The 19,898-nt window shown below is 43.1% G+C and overlaps 1 protein-coding gene across 1 annotated transcript in view; it reads left to right on the forward strand.

Moving 5' to 3' along the window:
- The first annotated feature begins 2,937 nt into the window (after positions 1 to 2,937).
- The window catches only part of DNAJC6 (DnaJ heat shock protein family (Hsp40) member C6), a 146,050-nt gene continuing 129,089 nt past the window's right edge, over positions 2,938 to 19,898 (forward strand). Inside the window, exon 1 of the mRNA XM_039233405.1 lies at positions 2,938 to 3,012. The gene's annotated coding sequence lies outside the window, so the exon portion shown is untranslated. The remainder of the gene's footprint in view (positions 3,013 to 19,898) is intronic.

Genomic DNA, 19,898 nt, shown 5'->3' on the forward strand with positions numbered 1-19,898 from the left:
GTAGTGATATCTCATTTTGGTTTTAATTTGTATTTCCTTAATGGTTAATGATGTTGCATATCTTTTCATGTGCTTATTTGCCATCAGTGTATCCTCTTTAGTGACATCAGTTCATGTCTTTTGCACATTTTCTAATTGGATTTTTTTAATGTTGAGTTTTGAGAATTCTTTATTATAACCATGAGTCCTTTGTTGGATATATAGTTTGCAAGTATTTTTGCCCCATCTGAAGCCTGTCTTCTCATCCTTTTAACAGAGTCCTTCACAGACCAAAATTACTTAATTTTGATAAGGCTCAATTTATCAACTTTTCCTCTTATGAATCATGCTTTTAGTAACAAGTCTAAGAACTCTTTGCAAAGTTCTAGATACTAGAAGATTTTATTCTACTTTGTTTTTCTAGAATTTTTAGAGTTTTACATTTTACATTTAAGCCTGCAACTCATTTGACTTGATTTTTGTATAAAGTGTGAGGTTTAGGTTGAGGTTCATTTTTTGGCCAATGGATGTCCAATTGTTCTAGCATCACTTCTTCAGAAAACTTTCTTCCCTCTATTGGATTGCTTTCACACGATTGTCAAAGATCACTTGGGTATATTTATACCTATGGGTCTGTTTCTGGGTTCTTTATTCTATTTCATTGACATATGTATCTATCCCTCTGCCAACACCACACTGTTTTGATATCTGTAGTTTTATTGTAGGCCTTAATATCAGGTAGAGTAATTCTTAGCACCTTAATTATTTTCCCTATGGAACTTACAAAATATACCCATGTATTCTTTATCCAGACTCACCTATTATTTACATTTTGCTGCATTTGCTTTATCACTTGCCCCTCTATAAATACACACAAATGTGTGTGTGTGTGTGTGTGTGTAGACACTCTGGAAAAGAGTTTAGCAGCTTCTTATAAAACTAAACAACTACTGTAAAACCAGCAGTTGTACTCTTTCGGTACCTATCTCAGAAATAAACACACACACATATATATAATGATACTCTTTTTCCCTAAACCATTTAAAGCTAAGTTGAATGCATCATGGCCCCTTATTCCTAAATATGTTAATGTGTATTTAGGGATATTTTCCTACATAACCACAGTACAGTTATCAACTCCAATCAATTTATCATCCATGAACACTTTTATCTACTCTACTATCGATATTTCAGTTTTTTTGAAAGTTGGCCCGGTAATGCCCTTTAGATTATAAAACCTTCCAATATGGGGTATGCTCTACGGTTAGGTATTTTTGTTGTCATGTCTCTTTAGCCTCTTTTAACCTAGGACATCTCCACAGCTTTTCATCTTTTAAGATGTTGAAAGAATACTGTACCACCCCCACTTCCACTTTTTTTTAAAATGATTTATTTTTGAGAGAGAGTGAGCAGGGGAGGGGCAGAGAGGGGGGCGGGCAGAGGATACGAAGTGGGCTCTGCACTGACAGCAGAGAGTGGGTGCTGGGCTCAAACTCATGAACTCTGAGATTAAGACCTGAGCCAAAGTCAATGCTTAACATACTGAGTCACCCAGGTGCCCCCTACCATTCCCACTTTTAAAGTGCTGTCCTCATTTGGGGTTTATCTTTGATTTCCCTATGATTAGATTCAGGTTATGGATTTGTGGCCAAAGTATTACAAAGCTGATGTGCCTTTCTCTAGTGTAACACATCTGGAGGCATTTACATTTTATCTGCCTCCATTGGTGATTTTAATTTTGATCACCTGGTGAAGCTATTGTATGATACTTGTTTGAGTCTTTAAAAATGCCAGTTTCATTATTCAACCAGCATACAACCTTTATTAAGACTTTATATGTGTAACCTGCCCTCCCTGATGTGGCTTGTTTTATCTGTAAAGTGTGGATATTAATAGTTTCTCTCCCTTGAGAATTCTTGGGAGGGTTAAATAAGGCAATGTATGTAAAATCCGGCACATAAAAAGCATCCCATAAATATTAGCCATTCTTACTACAGCCAGGGAAGGGTGAAGGGATCTTGAGTTGGATCTTCCTCCCAGACATTTCCAATTACAAATCAAATTGCCACAGAGACAAAGTGGTGCCTGTCAGGGGCGGCCTCAGCTCTGCCATTTTGGGTTCCTCAATTGGAAAATGGGAAAATCCCTCCCACCCCACAGGAAGCAGTGAGGTTTAACAACATGTATGTAAACGTGCCTGGACATAGAATGGGTTCTCAAAGAATCATGAGCTGTTGTATGAGGAAAGTAGGAATATCTGTCAGATATAAATAAATATTTTTAAAATAATACATAACATATAAATATATAATTACATTACAGGAATATAATTATATATTATATACATATAAAAATTATAATTATATATTATATAAATATATATATAATTTTAAAAATATAATGTGGTATCGTTCTGAGGCAATAGCAAGGTTTGAAAAAAATGCAACTGGAGCCCAGAACTGGGGAAATGTCACCAATTATCTCTGGGCAGACGACTTAACCTCCGCGAGCTTCAACTCGATCATTTGTGATTTGGGGATACAATCAGTGCACTTCCCCGGGGGCTCCGGTGTTAATTAATGACGCCTCGCAGTACCTGGCACTCCAGCGACGTCCCTGAACGAAGGACGGGGGACTAAAGCGCTCACCTGCAAAGCCACCCGGCGCCCTGGGCTTCCCTGGGGGGCGCCTCGCAGCAGCGTCCGCGCCTCCGGCCGCCGCACCCGCAGGCTGGACGCGAGCCGCCCCCCCGCCCCCGCCCCACCCCCACCCCCACCACGGCCGCAAGCTCCTCCCCCCGCGGCCGCGTCCACCCCGGCGACCGCCCGGCACCTGCAGAAGCGCGGCGGCGGGGGAGACGCGAGGCCACCCTCGGGCGGCGGCGGCGGCGGCGGCGGGGGAGGGGCGCGGGCGCACAGATGGGAGCAACTGAGAAGGGCGGCAAGAAGAGCCGGAGGCTGTTTTCTTCGCTGCGGCCGTGGAAGGCGACCCGGCGGCTGTGGAGGACGCGCTCGGCTCCCAAGGCGGCGCAGGGTGAGTGTGGTCCTGCCCGGGGACCTGTTACCGCGCGCGGCCGGCGCGGCCTCGGCTGCAGGGCGCCCGCGGTGGCGGCGGCTCGCGCCCACCTCTCGGCCCCTGGGACCTGAGGGCGGGGGCGGCGCGGCCCGGATGACCCTCGGCCCCTGTGACAAGACCAATGCCGCCCCCCCCCCCCCCCCCCCCCCCCCCCCCCCCCCCCCCCCCCCGAGCTCTCCGGGAGCCGCTCGCCGAAGTGCGGGGACCGGTCTGCCGCGGTCCCCTTTCCCCTTTGTCCCTCTACCCCTTGGCCCTTTAGGCACCAGTCGTTGGGCCGGGTGGTTGCAGCTTGCTTCCCGCGGAAGCCCCTGTCTGTACGTTTGACCCTGACCAGAAGGAATTCAGGGTGCCTTGGAGCCACAGTTTACTCAGGCTCCACACCTGGCCCCGTGCCTGCAATGCAGTAGCCTTTGGGGGAATGAATCCGGACCCAAGGCTACCTTCAAGGTCCTCTCCATGTAGACCCACCCCTTTCCAACCTGTCTGCGTGATTCCCTGTTACCTCCTGAGCTCTACTCCTAGTAAACTACTTCCCCAACGCATTCCACCCTCTCCCCACGCGGGCCGTAACTCGCCTGTGTTCAATCACTGATTCACTCTATTCATTGTTGCCACAATTTTTATTGCTCTCCTGCCATGTGCCGGGGCCTGGAGTGAACAGGATAGACAAGGCCCAGCTCCTGGCACTACTTCTAGAAGGGGAGCAGACATTACACACATAAAACAGCGAAACACCCCCCTTACAAATGGCTGTGTGTGCTGGGAAGGAATCACATAGTCTGCTGGGAGAGGGGAAAAAGGCAGAGGCACCCTGGCTTCCGCGCAGATGGACAGGGGACACCTCTCTGAGGCAGTGTGATTTAAGCGGAGACCTGAAGGCTGAGTAAGAGTTACTCCAGCATGGAGCCTGGGGAGAGTATTCCTGCCAGAGAGAATAAGAAGTAGAAACCTTCCCAGTGTGCCTGAGCTTAGCAAGGGGAAGGTGAGGGAGGCCGGACCTGGATCAGGGTCTGGGTAGGATATGAAGAGGAGTGACCGGTATTTCTTTCTAAAGTGAGCCGGGAAGCTACTGAAGTGTTCTAAGCCAGGACATGACATGATCTGCTAGCTCACTGCCGTGTGCGTATTTGTAATGGCCATGCCTTACTCTCTCAGCCGCCCGTCAGTCAGGGCTGCACAAATGCCATTTTCTCTGGGAAGGCCTTCCTGGGGTTTCTGACACCTGTAACCTCTTTTTTGTTAGTATGCTGTCACCTCTACGGCATCCGTCCCTGTTCATCTGGTATTTTAGAACCCACGTGAGCAGGCTCTCATCTTCATCTTTGCATCCCCTACCAGACTAAGTCTGAGCTTGGTACCTTCTAGGTAGGTACCTGTGTGTGTGTGTATGTGTGTGTGTGTGTGTGTTCTGTCTTGTCCTTTCTATCTGTTTCCATCATCTGAGGATTCTTTTTCTGAGAGACTGACATGCCTTGATTTCTAAAATGGCCGACCCGACCCAGGGCAGAAGCTACATTGCACCAGGGCCCTGTGATAGATACAGTGGTGCCCACTGGGCCCCCTACGCCCTCACCCCCCACCCACTGCAGGATTGTTTTGAAGATTAAAAGAATCGATGAGCTAAATGTGTTAATCATTGTAAAATGCTGGCACACAGTTAACATTCTAAAACTAAATTTGACAAAGAACAAGAATTATCTTTTAAATATTTATTTATTACATCACAAAACAAGCTTTTCTATTGTTGGTCATTAGAGCGACACTGGCTTGGTATTGTCATCTTGCTGGCTTTCAAAGAATGGGTTATTACTTTTAGTCAATGCACAATTAAATTCCTTCCCCACTGCAGTCAAACTCTTGCTGAAACTTAGTAGGTCTGAAGGCTGACCACCCCTTTTCTTTAGTTTGCCTGAGGAGTCAAAGAGAAGGGTCATTGCAACAAGTATTCCTTGAGTGATAATTATATGCAGAGTGTAATTCCAGGTGTTGTGTGAACATTTACAAAAGAGGACTAAATTGACATTCCCACTGTAGTAAAATGGATTACAAGAAGTTGTCTAGTTCTATAGGTTTTTTAAAAGATGTTTATTTTTCTGAGATAGCACCAGTGGGGGAGGGGCAGAGACAGAGCAGGACAGAGGGTCCCAAGTGGGCACCAGGCTGACAGCAGAGAGCCCCTTGCAAGGCCCGAGCTCACTAACCCAACTGAGATCATGACCTGAGCCCAAGTCGAGGGCTCAGCAGACTGAGCCACCCAGGCGCCCCTCTAGTTCTGTGCTTTTTAAAGCCAGGTCTATACTGTGTACACACCTGTCCTTTTCTCTCTTCTCTTAATGTCCTAGAGCTCACCCACGGCTTCCTAGGGCTCATTGTCATGCCATACCTCTTTTTCTTAAGTAGGATCTTGGTCGATCACTATATTTCTGTATTTCCCCTTCTCCCCTACAACCATTATAATGTCTTATGTTATATGACACTTTGTAGCTTCTGGAATAGGTCAACTATAAGATCTTGTTTCAATTTTGACAGCACCTCAGAAGCAGGGGGGCCAGATGGTGTTTATTTCCTCCATTTTATAGATGAGAAGGTGAACCAAGAGACAGTGACTTGCGGGAGGCCATAAGACTGGGGACTGGCAGACTAAGGCCTGACTGACCATACAACATTCTTTCTGCCACATCTCCCTCCACAAAAATGCAGAGAAGTAAAATTAATAAATACCTTGCAATGAAAGAAATCGAGATCCCAATTTTATTTGATTTTTTAAAAAGGTGGCCTGAATTTCTCATAATGATGGGGCATCAATTCATAATTGATAGCCACTAATTTGGGTATCTAGAATCGTGTGGTTTGGTGGCAGACTCTGATTTGAAACTGCCATAAATAAGTGGCACAGTAATATGCTGTGTGATCTTGGGCAAGGTGCTAAATCTTTCTAAAGCTCTCTTACATATCACATGTATAAATAAAATGGAGATGATATAAACATATACACAAAAGAGAGATGATAATTCCTACGTCACGGTGTTACGGTGATGATTAAATGAGTTAATGTATATAAAGTGCCTGGGACACAGTGGCTCACAAAGTGGTAGTTATTATTTTTATTCATATTGGTTCAGATAGTCTGCTATATGATCACATCCCAACAATGGTTAGTCATGAGGCTGGAGAGCTCAGTAACCTGTGGGAGTGAAACATGGCTAGAAGCTCCTTAGGGGCAGCTGTTCCTTCTGTACTACCCAGGAGGTCTTCCACACCATCTTTTTTATTCCCACCCTTTTTTACTCCACCAGGAGGCTCCAAGTGAGAAGTAGTTTAGCTTTTGGGGACTCTTGGCATCTTTTCAGCCTAACACTGTGTCCTGAATATAGCAGATGTTCAATAAATGGGTTTGTAATGAAAAGATCCTTTAGGATATGGAGGTATATCCAAAGAGAATGCACCTGAAATTTACCATATGATCATGTGTGACTGTAAGTAGGATAAATACCTAGAAGGACAGTTACTGGGTTAGAAGTATATACTGTTTTAATTTGGAAAGATAGCTGATCTCCATACATTTGTGCTAATCTTGTTCCTACCAGGAGTGTGTATGATTCTTGATTCCTTACATCCTGTCAGACTTTTTAATGCTTGCCTAATTTCATGATGTGAAATCGTACTGCACCATTGTTTTATACTAAATTTCCTTCATAAACAGTGAAGATCTTTTCACGTGAGTATTGGCCATGTGTGAATTAGGCCTATTTATCTCTTTTCTCATTTATTTTATTAAAATTTTTTTTAATATTTATTAAAATATTTTAATGTTTATTAACACATACATACAGAGTGTGAGCAGGGGAGGGGCAGAGGGAGAGGGAGACACAGAATCTGAAGCAGCCTCCAGGCTCTGAGCTGTCAGCACAGAGCCCCACATGGGGCTCGAACTCACAAACCATGGGATCATGACCTGAGCTGAAGTCAGACACTTAACCGACTGAGCCACCCAGGCGCCCCCAAACAACTTTTAAAAATATACCTAAGCATGCAAGCTGTTCCAAATGGGAATATGAAGAAGCTGTACCCAATGGAAATTAACCCACCAAATGCTTCCAACCTTTCTAAAGAAGTACATTTTATACAAATATCAAAGCTTTTAGGTTATAGAGAAGGAAGTGAATAGTTGGTGGAAGTATTTTATAAGAAGTAGACCTTGAAATAATGGTACAAAACTGGCTTTGAGTTTCTCCCACAGGAAATTACCTCCCCCCAAGTCTTGGTGGGACAAAGAGTCCTTCCCTGAGCTGCAGTCTTCCCTGGAAAGACAGCGATGGGAACTATAGCCAGTCTCTGTCAGCAGATGTGCTTTCCAGGACAAGTTACTTGGAGAGGTAGACAGGTGATCTGCAGTTCAATCTCTCACTGCCATTTTGTAGCCATATGCCCCTTAAAAAAAAATCACAGTGAGTGGAGATAATAATTGCTACCTAGGGATATTGGAAAGGTCAAATGAGATCATAAATATGAAAGGCCTATGTAAATACGAGGATACTTGCTAGGCTCTGTGAAGTAACCAACACTGTGACAGAGTGGGAAAAACTCATTGACCCGTGATCTGTAGGCCCTGTTTCTCCCCCTACCATCTGGTCTGCATACAGGTGCATGATTGTTGCACAGTGGTTCTCCAAGTGTGGTCTCCAGAATAGTAGCATCAACATCTCCTGGGACTTGTTAAAAATGCAAATTGTTGGCTCCCTCTCCGTTGCTACCAAATCAGACAGCAGAGATAGGGTCTAGCAATCCGTTTTAACGAGGCCTGTAGTAGTTCTGACGTGTGCTAAAGTTTGAGAACCACTGGCTCACTGGGATCTGCAAAGGCTTTAAAGTCAGCAAATGTGGGCTCTAAATGTTAACTCTCTCATTTACTGTGAGTAACTTAGGCATGAGCAAGTTACTGGGCCTCTCTTGGGCTTGCAAGCTCTCATCCATAAAAGGAAGATGGTATCACCTCCCTCACAATGTTGTTTTGAGAACAAAGTATCCTAGCTGTGCTACTTTGTAGTCATGTATCCTTTGGCAAGTCATTTCTCCTTTCTGCCTCAATCTTTTCTCATCTAAAAAGGATGGAACGGCAAGCGTTAACACCTAGGCATGCTCATTGTGTGCCAGCCGTGTCCAAAACCTGTGCATATTTTTATTTTATTTTATTTTGACAACAACCTTGTTTTACCATCTCTGTTTTGCTAATGAGAAAACTGAAGCACAGAGAGGTTAAGTAATGTTTCCAAAGTTATGCAACTAGTAAGCTGGGATGCAAACCCAAGCAGTGTGCTGTGAAAAGTCTTTGCCTTAAACACAATGCTTGACAAATATGTTCCCAGGAAATGTATAAAGATGATGTTAAGCGTGCCTGGCGCAGAGGTAGCTCCACGTATCAGTTCCCTCTTCTTTGCCTTGTAGCTTGGCTTCGTGCAAGCCTACCCAGCTTTTCTTAGAGTCACCTGCCCTCCTCTGTGGTGACCCTCATCACAAACCTTCCTCCACCCCCATCAGCAATTTTTCTTTCTCTATTTTGCCTCCTTTATGGCCACTCAGATGCTCTGAGCATACAGGAGCTTGGCTGGCTGGAGGAAGACTGAACATGGCAGTGCATGCCATCACCACCTCAGCAGGTTTTGAGAATGGATGACTAAGCTTCAAGAGGGTGGAGGCAAGTCATCGAAAGGTCATTAGGTCTGCATAATTTGGAAAGCTTATAGGCTTCAAGTCTCTTTTGCTCTCAGATTTCCAAGAGAATGTAAAAGCTCTTTTTTGCTCAGTTTTTCTCCAGAGTAAAATGTTCAGCAAGGAAGTTGAACCCACAGTATTAACAGCCACATTTTTTCTTTCACTTTTGTTTGAAAAAGACAACAAAAAGCCTTATTCTTTTTCAATTCAGGGTTTCACTCATTGTTCTTGAAAATTGTGTTTGGTTTTGCTCGCAAGATGGCCTCCCTTACTGGGCATGACTCACTGGTCTGGTGACTCAGAAGTGGCATCAAACAAGACAAGGCCTGTGCAGAGCTGTGAAAGGACTTGGTGGCCAGTGGAGCCTGTCTGAGCTTTCGCAAATCCAGTTATTGAGATGGAGATCATTTCCATTAGCGGTTGTTTACAGTGCTCCCTGATACCAGCTGATATAAAGTGTGGGGTCTGTCAGAGACATTGCTTTATTTTGGAAAGTTCCAAGGCTTGAGCTCATTCTTGTCCCTCAACCGGATGGGGCTTTGGGGTTTATTGTGGGCTAGACAAGGCTTCTGAGAATTCACCTGACCCTGAAGAGGATGGCCCTAGAATCAGAGGTGTAAGGCTTCTGTAAATATTGTAGCAGGAGGGGAAATAAAGGCTCAAAAAGAGCCTTTGAAGAAGACATTGAACCTCTTTCCACTTAATTTTCTTTTAAATCAATTGAAGATGGATAGAGAAACGAACAGATATGTGATAAAGCAAATAGAGCAAAATGTACTTGAAGATGTTCACCATGCAATGCTTCCAACGTTTTGTATATTTGAAACTTTTCTTTGAAAAAATGTTTTTAACGTTTATTTACTTTTGAGAGAGAGACAGAGTGTGAGCAGTGGAGGGGCAGAGAGAGAGGGAGACACAGAATCCAAAGCAGGCTCCAGGCTCTGAGCTGTCAACACAGAGGCCAACAGGGGGCTTGAACCCTCAAACCGTGAGATCATGACCAGAGCCCAAGTCAGATGCTTAACTGACTGAGCCACACAGGAGCCCCTGAAACTTTTCAAAATACAATGTTGGGTAAAATGTAGGTACCCTAGAAATGACCACACTCTTGAAAAAAACATTGGTTCTTTTTAATATAAATGGCAGCCCTTTTCTCACTTCCTCACTCCTCTCAGCCTTTGCCTTTTTTCTTGGGAAGCCTACTTGATGAAAGCTCACCCCCTGGAGTGAAGCAAAGGCCTTTATGCCAAGGCCTTTATATTCTTTCTGATATGTAACTCTCATAGTAGCACTACAGGCTAGTTATTATTTTCTGCATCAGGTGCAAAGGGGTAAATTTGACCCAGGTCACAAGGTAGTAATATTAGTCTAACTGCATTTCTGGAGCCCTCACTTTATGTGTCAGGCTTTACGCCATGTACTTTACATGTATTAACTCATTTGAGCCTCACCCAACACTAGAAGGTAGGTTCCATTATTATCTGCATCTTACAGATCAGGAAATGTAGACAGAGAGAGGTGTAGGGAAGTATCCTGGCTTACGTCAGGGCCAGTAAATGGCAGAGCCCAGGTTGGAAAGGTTGGAAGCATCTCTCCTGCTTTATGGCCCCTGCCCCTTAGGCAGAGATTCCTCTGCCTAATCACTAAATCAGCGTGCCTTATAGAAATCTCTTGCCCTGAAGCCACAAGCTTCTTGAGGACAGAATGCTTTGCTCAGCGCTGAATATTCCCAGTGTTCAGCGCAGTGCTTGGCACAATGACTATTTACCGAATGAAAGAGTGCACAAATGGTGGCTTCTTACCACCTACTTCTTGTCCCCCCTTTCTGATCCTAAAGGTGCTCCTAACTGGGCACATTTTGGCTGTCCTGGACTTGGTCCTTGGCTATGGAGATGCCTTTTTCTTTGACCTGGTCAGTGCACCAACATGGCTCATTTGGTGGCCAGCAAGGAGTTCCAGTGACGGCAGATTTTCCCCTTCGGTCTTAAGTTGTCAAAGAGGAGCATAACGGTATTATCCACTGCCAAGGAAATATGGGAACAAAAACCAAATACTAAAAATTTCCCCAAGCGTTCAAGGAGTCTTTACATTGTGGCAGCTAGAAATCAATTCCAGGACCCCTAGTGGCCACAACAAGTTTTCACTCTGCAGCTATATATGACTCTTGGGCTGCAGTAATGACCAGGTGAACACTAGCAATTAGTTCTCTTAAATATGCCCTAGTATGTTGCTAATTATACCTTACCTTTATATAGGGCTTAGTTTACCAAGTACCACATCTATTCTTCCTTTTGATCTTCTGAAAAGCCTGGTACGCACACAGGGCAGATATGATTGGCCCTACTTTACAGATGAGGAAACTGGTGCCAGACAGGTTGTTACCTACCCTACAGCACTCAGTTAATAGTGGTCGAGACAGGTCTTCAACCCTCTTATCTCGACTCCTACTCCAGCACATTTTCCATGTCAATATTGCATTTCACCCAGCAATTTCTGGGGATGAGAGGAATAGGTAGGTGTATTTCTTGTTATTGCTCTACTCAAACTTAGTGAGGTCCTGAATTGGATCAGTTAATCTTTTTGGAGATCAGTTGACTGATCTACAGAGGGGAATAACCAGTACCCATTATCTACAGAGCACCTAGGGCAGAGGAGGTTGTGAGCAGTCAGAACTTAAAAGACAACATCTGGGGGCTGCGTGGGTGGCTCGGTCAGTTAAGCATTGGACTTCAGCTCAGGTCATGATCTCACTGTCCCACGTGGTGCTCTGTGCTGACAGCTCAGAGCCTGGAGCCAGCTTCGGTTCTGTGTCTCCTTCTCTCTCCTGCCTCTCCCCTGCTCACACTCTGTCTCTTTCTCTCTCTCAAAAAGAAATACACATTGAAGAAAAAAAAGACAATGTCTGAGTGAAGATGTTCAGAAGGGTCTATGATGACACTGACCCCTGTTTCATAAAATAAATTAAGTACCACCTCCTCTAGCCACCCTGTCTAAAATGGCCTGTCTGTTCCTTCATTACCATCCTTCATTTTTCCTCATGGCATTTATTTTTGTTTATCATATGTTTATATTTGTTTATTGTCTGTTTGACTACTCCCACCAACATGTAATAATGTAATAGCCATGAGCAGGACTGAGTCTGTTTTCTGTGCTCCTGAATCCCTAAGAGATGCAATTCTACCTGGCACAAATAAACATTTGTTGAGTGAAGAAATGAAGAAATGAATCCTATCTATGTGATGATTGAAAGTAAGCTTGAATTGGATGATTGAAAGATTTGCTTGAATCTTCCTTGCTCTCTAAGGAGGGCTTTTATGGTCTGGCTTCCTCATCCCCATTTCTGGCTCAGCTTTTATCAACTTACACCTGAATAAATTGGGTTCAATAATCTGTGTCTGTGCAACAGACACAGGTCACCATACTGCACTATAAGCCTCTGTATTGTTACAGCCTGTGGGCAGCTTGAGGACTGAGACTGGTCCCCTTCACTGTTGTATCCTCACTACCTGGCATAAGGCCTGGTCCACAGAGAGGTAAAAGAAATATTTGTTGAATGAACGAATATGAAAGAGAAACCACAGTTCTCTTAATTCCCTCCAAAATTAAGGTCTCCATTTGAGAATAAGCTTGGCACATGGCACGTGGCACAGACATTCACTTGTCAATCGGTACCAAATCTCTACAGAGCCAAGGAGGCACTAAGCAGTTGGTTCCCTAACCTTAGAAAAGGAAAGGCAAGCCTAGACTCCAGATCCAGTTCCATGCCATGTTTTGGAATTTGTGTTTACGTCGGCCTTCATCCCCATCCTTTCAGCTCCAGCATAAGCAAAATTATCACCCCGCACACTGACTTGCATGCAATTATCAGAGCTCGGGTGCTCTTCCGTTGAGGGACTTCGCCCCTGAGATCGCTGACTTTCTGTGAATGACAAATCAAAAGTCAGGTTTGCAGAATCAGCCCGACTTTCCTACTCATTTGCAGCAGAGGGAGGAAAGAGAGAATGAAAGATTCTGAAAATAAAGGTAAGGGGCCAACTGCAGAGGGGAGGCTAAAAGATGCTAGGGATGAGATGTCACTCCACAGATATATTTAGTTTGTATTAATGGCTGACTATAAATTACTGTGTGTATGTTATTTTAAAATTCTAGTTATATAATAAACATGACTTTCTTTTAAGTGACTGGCTTTTAGTTTCCAAATATTGTGTCATTCAATTTTCCATATTTGTGCTACCAAATAGAACAATATTTTTGCATTCTTCATTTAGTCCTGGCTGAGTTACACATATTTCCATTTCATAGATTTGCTTATAATAGCTCCCAGGATTTTGGTGATTTTATTTTGAGAGAGTTCACAGTAGTTAATTTATATGTAGGTTTTCGATGCATTATTGTAATTGGAATATCTGAAATACTTCGGACTTTTACAGTTTGGGTTCACAAGAAAAACGTTGACAGAGAATTCCTTAACGTCAGTCCTTTCGGGAGGACCCAATGGAGAGAGCCATCATTGACCTTCAGAACTGTTTATCTTGCAGAGATATTCGGAAGCAAACTGCCCCCACCCCTCCAGCCTCCAGCCCGGAGAGGTCCCTGGTGCATTACCCCCGACCACCCACCCCTTCTCTCTAATTCGGTCCGAACCGTGGTGGGAGAGAGAGAAAAGGATTTAAATGAGAACTCAGGGAAGGGCAGGGCTCACTAAAATGAGCCAACCAAATTTTTCGTTCAACAACAGGGATCCTGGAGGATTCTGATGTTTTAAATTCCGAGGCTCCTTAAATTTTCTGCCGCAGTTGGGGGAGGGGCGGCAGACCCCAAGGCCTCCGGAGGCTACACGTGTTCCCCAACCGTGTTCCCGGAGGGAGCCCTTCCTTCCTGCTGCGTTGCTCGTGCTCCTTGTCCGGGCGCCGGTGGAAGGCGCAGAGGGGCCAGGCTCCCGGAAGAGCGCCCCCCCCCTCCCCTCCAGGAAAGCTCCTGGGAAGCCGCCGCAGCGGAAGACGCCATCTCCGCGCCAGCGTCCCCAGCCCCCGCTTCCCGAGCGCTGATTTTAGGGTTTGCCGGCCTCCCTTTTGCCCCCGCGGGTGTGGTGGCTCGCACCGGAGCCGCTGCGCAGCATTTGGCCCCTACCCTGTTTTCCCTGTGCGCTCTGCGTTAAGGAGGCCCCAGTGTTTTGCCCTTGGGCACCCGGGCTGGGGTGCGCAGGTGGAGGCTGGCGTGCAGCGCCCGGGGGAGGTTACTTGCGCCCCCTGAGTCTCTCCCACGCCAAGTTATTTGGGTGACCTGCGGAGACGACACATGCCCCAAGCCTTTTCCTTCCTGTACGCAGGGCCGCCCGACTTGGGCTTCCCCAGACCAGTTCCCAGACACTCTACGGCTTGTTATAAGATTCACAACATGTGATGGTGAGTGATGTTTATTCCACATTAAAAAGTGAACCCCGCCCACCCCCCAAAAGAAAGCCATAAACAGCCTGATGCCAGTGAGGAGACTGGTATTTTAATCTACTAAACTATGATGAAGGCTCCCAAGCAATGCTATTTTCTGTAGTGAGGCTTTAAAAGAGGCAGGGGTAGCTGGTGTTGGTAGTATTAACATCTAATAGGCCCTGGATCATTCACATCCACGTATTGATCTGTGTGGTTTGATGTTTAAATTTTAATTAAGCAGCCTTAGGTGGGGAAAAAGAGCTATGTAAGCATGGGACTGGCCAGGGAAAAGAGGCCCTCTCCACTGGGGTTTCAAAGCCAGCCTCTGGTGAAGGCATAAAACCTGTGCCTATGTAATTAAAGTATTTAAAATGAACTTGAGTGTGTTGACTTCCCCTGCGTTGATTTCAGTGGCCAGAGAAAGGGTTTTTGGAAAGAAAACAAAAAATTGCTTATATGCCATGTCATGCTAGGCCATGCTCATGTTTTAGAAAAAGTTAGGACTGCCTCAATTGGGGAGGCTTTGGATGAGGCTACTATTCACCATTGTTTGGAATGTTAACACTCAGTTTCTCAGTGTGTCAGCGCATTTTAAGGTTCAAATCCCTGGCTGCTTTTTGAGGGGAGTTGGTATTTAGAATTTTTGTTTCACTTTGTTTTGGAGAGAGCTTTCAAGATAGTTAGGTTCTGGCTTGTACCACCTAACTTATTAGTGACTAAGGATAAGGCCCTTTGTTTCTTTGGATCTGTTTCCTTATTTCTTAAATGAAGAATTGTTAGACTGAATCACTGCTTTTCAGATTGTGGGTGGTAATAAAACCATGTAGTGTGTCTCAAGCAGCATTTTAGAAAGATGACATAGAATAGAAAATGTCAGCACTGTGGCTGATGAGGGTAAACATCGTTTTCTGGAATTTCTGTTTTAGATATCTATGTTTGTTTATGTATGGAGGTGTGGGATGTCTTGATGTCAGGTCTGCTTCTTACAGTGAATCCCAGCGGAGAGTTTGAGAAACCCTGAAATATAGCACAGCTTATTAGTGTGGTTTTCCAGAAGGCTGTGAAATGCAGCTTTATATGCATATCCATCTTGTTTATGTTTGAGGAGAACGTCAATAGTTTTTCTCAGATTTTCAAAAAGGTCTAAGATCCCCAAAAGATTCTGAATGATTGTTTTTCTAAGGTCTCCCAAGATCCTTCCAAGCCAAATTATTAGTGATCATACAGAGATCTTTCCAGGGCTGGGAGATAGGTATGTGTTGACAGAGACCAGCTGAGTATACAGTGTGGGGTGGGGTGAGTGTGAGTGTGTGTGTGTGTGTGTGTGTGTGTGTGTGTGTGTGTATGTGAGACATGTGTGCTGGGTCGTGAGGAAAAGGTGTGACCATGGTAACCAGACCATGAGAGCTATTTATGGTTCCAGAGTACCCATTGGTGACCTGAATATGAATCATGAATATCTAAAAGTTAGTCTTTATGCTGAAAGTACCATAGAAAAACTGTTAAAATGTTGCGAATTGTTTCGGAAGACTTAAAACAAAGAATCAGATAAAATCTGAAGAGACTGACAGAAGCAAATAAATTATCTGGATATTGAAAGGCAGAAACTGAATTTTTATAAGCTATCATCACATGACTAATGTTTGGTAAATGTGGAATTCGGATTTAACTAATGCCTTTCTTTTTCCTCCTTTTGGTTCATCTTGTCTTAAGACAGTTCAGTGAGTCTTTTAAATACAAAAGATATTGTATAACATTTACCCTGCATATCTCAAAATGCTTTGTAAGCCGGAAGAAAATATTATGCATAGGCACCTAAGAAGAAAATAGTTGAATGTGTTAATAAGTAGATATTGGCAGACATGACAGTTAATTTGAATAATAACCATAGCTGCTACTTAATGAACAACTGGTATGTGAAAAGCTCTCTGTGAGGTACTTTAACTATTGTCACAACACTGTAAGGTAGGGGGCATTGTACATGTAAAGAAATGGATTAAGAATTTTGTATAGGGACACATAGTAAGTAGCAGCATTAGGATTTAAACCCAGGCCATTTTACCTCCCAAATCATTCACATGATAGTCAAGAGCTTGAGACTAAGTCACATGGTGAGTTGGTGAATTTCACATGGAAATTGCATAGTTACTAATAAGATTTTCTTTTTTTTCCCTTTTTTAAAAATAGTTTATTGTCAAGTTGGTTTCCATATAACACCCAGTGCTCATCCCCACAAGTGCCCTCCTCCGTGCCCATCTCCCCCTCCCCCCATCAGTCCTCAGTTTGTTCTCAGCATTCAAAAGTCTCTCACGGTTTGCCTCTCTCCCTCTCCCCCACCATTTCCCTCCTTCTTCTCCCCCATGGTCCTCTGTTAAGTCCCTTCTAATTCTCCTATACGTGCAAACATATGGTATTTGTCCTTCTCTGCCTGACTTATTTCGCTCAGCATAACACCCTCAAGTTCCATTCATGTTACTACACATGGCCAGGTTTAATTCTTTCTCATTGCCATGTAGTATTCCAACTAATAAAATTTTCAACATCATCTATTATTAGAATTAATTTACTTATTATAAAAAGGCATATGACAGGGGCGCCTGGGTGGCTTAGTCGGTTAAGCGTCCGACTTTCGCTTAGGTCATGATCTCGCGGTTCGTGGGTTCGAGCCCCGCGTCGGGCTCTGTGCTGACTGCCAGCTCAGAGCCTGGAGCCTGTTTCAGTCTGTGACTCCCTCTCTCTCTGACCCTCCCCTGCTCATGCTGTCTCTCTCTCTCTCCTAGAAATAAATAAAAACATTAAAAAAAAAAAAGGCATATGACAGCCATAAAAGATGATGGCTTTTGACTAATTTTCTGGATTGTGTTTATTTGAGAAAATAGGCATTCCAACTCAACTTCCAATTTCCCTTTTATTTTTAGTAAGTTTTCTGAGTATTTTATGCAACAAGGTTTTAAGAGCAGTGGTATGAAAGAATAGGAATGGAGAGTTTGAAAATTTGGTTGGAAAATTTTTTTCTTCTCCAAGAGTTTAGGGCAAAAAGTTCTGTTTTTAAACTTTGTTATTTTCTATATTTTACCTGAAAATAACAAGCGTGACATTTTGTGAGCAGATGAAGTTACATGTAACTTTTTTTATTTTCATGTGGTAAAGCCAGGTGTAGAGCATTGTCTATGCCTGCACTTGTTGAAAGAATCTGGTTTTTCAATGAAAGTTATTATAAAATCTGATTATTTGAATATGGCTAGATCCAGACTTCTGGGTGCTAAATATTAAAAAGACTGTGGTGTACATCCCTTCAGTCTATAATCCAAATACAGTAAGAGTAAGGAAATCAAAAAATGTTACGACTTTTTGTCGTTGCTGCTTGTGATTAGGTAGGTTGGAGAAATGATATGTTGGCTGGGATAATCTGTAAATGGCTGACTGATTTCTTAGTTTTCAGGGCTAGCATGTGATAAAACTGGGTTTTGAGGCTGATCTATAACAGTGGTTTTCAAATGGGCACGATACTACTCTCTGGGGGACACATGGAAATAAGTAAAGGGCTCTAGAAGCATTCATTGGGAAGAAACCAGAAATGTGGCAGATGTCCTGCAATGTTCCAGAATGTTCCATTCAGTGACCAATTATCTCATGTCCTGTGCAACTTTCAAATGTTTTGCTGAAGAGGTGAAAACCTTCTATACTTTTCGAAGCCTAGAACATACATTGGTTTTATTCTGAAATATATATACACTGAAATTTCCAGGATTCCAAATGCTGTGTAAATTGAGATTATATTTACTTTTGTTCAGAAGAACCACTTACCCAAAACAATGCTACTTGTATTTGAGAAACCAATAGAATGCACCTGTCTCATTCAATCTAAGTAGAAGTACATGTATGTGACTACTTTATTATATATTCTAATATAGTACTGCTTGATTATTTGCATATTGAAATCCATTTGTTTCATTTTTTTTTTTTAGTTTATTTACTTTAGAGAGAGAGAAAGAGTGAGAGAGTGCACAAGTGGGAGAGGGACAGAGAGCAAGGGAGAGAGAGACAGAGAGAGAGAGAAAGAGAGAGAAAGAGAGAGATTCCCAAGTAGGCTCCACACTGTCATCATGGAGCCCGATATGGGGCTTACATCACTGGAACGGAAACCAAGAGTTGGATGCTTAACTGACTGAGCCACCCAGGCACCCCTGTTTTATTATAAATAATGTTTCTTTTACTTCCTTTACATTATAGTTGGTGTATTATATATATTTTTGTTAAATTTTGTTTTAATTTTGTTTAATTTCAGTTTCATTTTGAGATACTACACAGGGAAATACAAAATATTTTATGTTTATATATATTTGTGTTAGAGTATATAAAATGACTTTATTTTGATCTCCTTAATGATTTTAAAGGATTTGAGCCAACATTACAAATTTTGGAGATCATATATTCAATTCTATATTTCTGGTTCCTTTAAAAAATTAGAACAATCTACCACAATGGGATTGAGCTGAGCATAAACTTCCCTCTTTATGGCAGAAATACTGGGTTATAGATGTCATAAATCTTCTAAGAAATGCTGTCACTGATAATTGCTCTTTATTTATGCTACTGCAACTAGCATTTTAAAATTTCATTCTCTATTGCTTGTTGTTAGGATATAGAAATATAGCTGATTTTTATTTGTTGACCTTATTTCAGTGGCCTTGCCTAATTCACTTTTAATTTTAATAGTTTTAAGATTTTTAGAGGCAGTTGTATTTTTTCCTTTCCAATCTTAGACTTTTTATCACTTGCATTATTGCACTAGCTAGGATCTCTCTCACTATATTGAATAGAGATGGTGATGGTGAGTATCCTTATTTTGTTCCTCATCTCAGAGGAAAAGCTATCAGTATTTGACCAATAAGTACAATATTTGATATAGGATTTACCTAGGAACTTTTTTTAACTTTTTATTTATTTTTGAAAGGGGTGGGAGAGGACAGAGAGGGAGACACAGAATCTGAAGCAGGATCTAGGCTCTGAGCTGTCAGCACAGGGCCCAATGGGAGGCTTGAACTCAACAAACCTTGAGATCATGACCTGAGCCAAAGTCAGATGCTTAACCAACTGAGCCACCCTGGCACCCCACCTGGGCATTTTAAAATTTCAGATTAAAAAGGTTATCTTCTATACTTAGCATGCTAAATTTTTATCATGAATTTTTTTTTTTTTTTCTAAAATTTTTTTTAAATGTTTTATTTATTTCTAGGAGAGAGAGAGAGACAGCGTGAGCAGGGGAGGGTCAGAGAGAGAGGGAGTCACAGACTGAAACAGGCTCCAGGCTCTGAGCTGGCAGTCAGCACAGAGCCCGACGCGGGGCTCGAACCCACGAACCGCGAGATCATGACCCGAGCGAAAGTCGGACGCCCAACCGACTACGCCACCCGGGCGCCCCATAATTTTTATCATGAATTTTATCAAAAGTTTTTTGTATTGTGATATCATATGATTGTACTATTTTAATTTGTTAGTATGAATTATATTGATTTTTTTAAAGTTTATTTTGAGAAAGAGAGAGAGAGAGAGAGAGAGCAAGAGTAGGGGAAGGGCAGAGAGTGAGGAAGAGAGAGAATCCCAAGCAGGCTCTGTGATATTAGCACAGAGCCTGACTCAGGGCTTGAGCTCACGAACTGCGAGATCATGACCTGAGCTGAAATCAAGAGTCAACGCTCA

The sequence above is a fragment of the Hyaena hyaena genome, unplaced genomic scaffold (assembly GCF_003009895.1).
Source record: "Hyaena hyaena isolate Hyena2069 unplaced genomic scaffold, ASM300989v1 scaffold_75, whole genome shotgun sequence".
NCBI lineage: Eukaryota > Metazoa > Chordata > Mammalia > Carnivora > Hyaenidae > Hyaena > Hyaena hyaena.